The following is a 3,498-nucleotide window of genomic DNA, read 5'->3' on the forward strand; positions in this document are numbered from 1 at the left end:
CGCTTGCGTTGCGTTTACGTCCTTGCGTTCCGTTCTAGTGGGAACCAAGCTTAAAAGGCCAGTATGTCTCTGAAGAAGAGAGCTACTTAATACTTTCTTAAATTCCCATTAGACCAGATATAAAACCCCCTTAAACCACTAGACTTTTTTAGTACGGTAGGTAGAGTGCAAGCTCTGCCATCTGGAGAAAATGAAAAAAAATCTACAAAATGGGTATAATAACGGTGGATATTTTTTTGTTTATCAAAAATATAAATCTGAAGAATCATCAACGTAAAATTCAAGTTTCGAGTCATTTTATTTTTGTTGCCTAAGACTTTCTCTTCCGCCCCTAATAAAATGGTTATTTGAATCACTCCTTTTAATACTCAGTCTTATTTTAGGCCCAATAAATTATTTTATTGTAAATTATCGTCATGAGTGTATAGTATCTTTATATCGTCTATTGATAAGAAAACATTTTTTTTTTTCAGAAAAAGACAATGAAAATTTATATAAAATTATAAAAATCAAAATATTCTTTTGATTTTAAAAATCCTTTTTTTTTATTTTAACATTGATAAAGAAAGAAAGGTTGAAACAAAACCGAAAAATGTTGGCAATACAACCATATTTAATATGCCTTCCTACCTATTCAATAACAAGAAACAAGTCTGTTTTTTGTATCCAAGTAGGCCTAATAATAATATGTATACTGCACTGTGTATGCAGTATAGATTTTTTTTAATGAAACAAATGTATTTAATGTTTATACGATAAATCATTATAACATGTTATAGGCTATGGGGCATGGCCTTCTATCGTTTCATTTCGTGATCCCCTATCGGGGGGGAGAATAAAATTGCTATGACAATTATAACAAAAATATAGATAACCTTAAACTGGCCGGTCCCGCTTGTAAATTTTACGCGTCAACGAAATATGTTTGTTTTTATATGTATTTTATTGCGATATAGAAGATTTTTGTAGGTCAGTACAGGTCGCACAATTGACCAATCAAAAAATTTGTCTTTTAACTCATGGAGCTGTGCAACAGTAACTGTCCAATCAGATTCCCTTACACAGCGGGATACGGCTACTAGACGATCGTAAACAAACATGTGTTGTTCTTCTGGAGCGCGGAGCAGGAAGATGTCATCTTCTGATGATCAAAAACGTTGTTATTGACACAATACATCTAATTCTGGGACAATATTAACATTCACAGAAACCAAATGGAAAACTTTTTTAATGTGTACAAAAAGTTGGTGCAATCTAAGCGGCAATCAAAAGGAGTTTTGTAGCCGCAAATCCTTTTGAAAATATTGAGAGGAGCTTACCAATACTTGTTACCAATTCCTGGCGACGCTGGATGTCATAAAAAGATGCTATCAATATTTCACTGATTGTAGCAAACAAAGAAAGGCGAGCAGTAAAATATGAAATAGAGGATGTTAATTCATCCAACAATGAAGAAGGTAAATTCTATTTGTTTTAATGATAGGTCTAGCCTAGGCTAGGCCCCTACTTAGCCTAAGGCCTAGTAATTAGTTCATATCATACTGCCTTGCTAAAAAAAGCCTAGCTAGGTAGGTTGGCGGTGGGTAGTCTACAAAGTTTATTTTTTTAATATGTATTAAGCCTACGTAGAGTAGGCTAGGCCTAGTATATAATTTTTTTTAAATATCTGGGCCAACAAAAAATGAACCCATAATTACAATATGAATTAGGCCTAGCTAGGGTGGCCCCAGTATTATTGTGTAGTGGACCTAGTTTGATGGTACCTCCATCTTGCATTTTATTATTCAATGTGGTAATGCATGCAAACCTTGGCAAGTAGCCTCAGGCAAGGACAGAATGGACCAACCTGATGCTTTATGTTGTTATTTGAGACATATTATTTGAATTCTTGTACTGCAATATTAAATAGTGTATAGATGATACTGAACTGATTATATTATTATATTTATTACACAAACATTTAGAATCATAAATATTATTAGTATTCTTTTTTTTTACAGAAGAATTTCAAGGATTAGAGTCAACAGAAGAGTTACTAAACGAAGGAGAGTTCTGCGATCACATGTAGCAATTACACAAACTGCATAAAAAATGCTGAACGAAGTCGAAGAGTAGCCATCGGCTCACAAACAATTAAAATACCAAAAGCCGAACAGCAAATTCCAGAACAGTTGAAAACATTTTTATCTGCTAATCAAGTTCTTCTTTCAAATATGAAGCATGTGTGAAGCAGATCACCTCAAGGGAATAAATGTATTCATAACATCATCATTATTATGCCATTCTATTTCAGAATCAAATGGAAAAGTTTTAATCAAGAAGAGGCAGACACCAGAATGTTTGTGTATGCGAAGTATGCTGCACACCATGGTGGTAAAGATATTGTTACAATCAGCCCTGACACTCATGATTTTTTTATTATTGGATTGGCATTTTGCAAAAGTCTGCATGGCTCTCACCTATATTTCAATACTGGAAAAGATGCTAATCTCCGAACAATTCATCTGCAGGCTATTCAGGAACATATTGGAAATGATGTTTCAAATGCATTAATTAGACTACATTGCTTCACAGGATGCGATTCAGTCAGAGCTTTTTTTGGGAACGGTAAAGTGAAGGCAATGAAACTCGTAATGGAAAACTCTAATTTATGCATTCTTTTCATTGGGCAATTCTACCAGCAAACTTTCAGATGAATTACTTTGTGATCTAGAAACATTTGTATGTAGGCTGTACAGTATTGTCACAAGAACCAATCTGTCAATGAAGTAAGGTATGCAATGTTCTCAATGAATGTAAGAGCTGAAAATATGATGCCACACAATAAAGATACTGTATATAAACATATTCAGCATGCCAATTCTCAAGCTTCAATTCACAAAGCTAGTTTTATTCAACAACAAAATGCTCCATCTCCTGTTGGAAATGGGTGGAAAATGGCCGATAATAAACTCGTAATTGACTGGATGGAGAAGCAACCTGCTCTACACAGCATTCTCGAATTGTCATCCTGGTCATGTAAAAAGTCAAAATGCAATGAAGGGGTTGCAAATGAAAAATGCTGTGTATCCTTAGGATTCTCTTGTACAGAATTATGCTCGTGCAAAAACTGTAACAATCTTCTTCATACATCAGATGTTTGAAATTGATGGAGATGATAGCGATGATGAGGAAGAGTTTGAGCAGGAAGAACTTTTTAGTGTAGTTTAAGTGTAATTTATGGTTTACAAATGTTCATTTTACTTGGTCTACATGATTTTAATGTAATAGGCCTATAATATGTAAATTTATATTAAACTATTTTGTAACTTAACTATTTTGTAACGTAACGGATGAACCATGAGAAAGTATAAATAAAGAACCCATGAGGTGATAAGCAATATTAAGACACAGGAGTATTATAAGAAACTTTCTACTTTGATGCTTACAATACATTAATATGCCTATAAAATGTAAATTTATATTAAACTATTTTGTAACTTAACTATTTTGTAACGT

This window comes from Antedon mediterranea, chromosome 1, assembly GCF_964355755.1.
Source record: "Antedon mediterranea chromosome 1, ecAntMedi1.1, whole genome shotgun sequence".
Lineage (NCBI taxonomy): Eukaryota > Metazoa > Echinodermata > Crinoidea > Comatulida > Antedonidae > Antedon > Antedon mediterranea.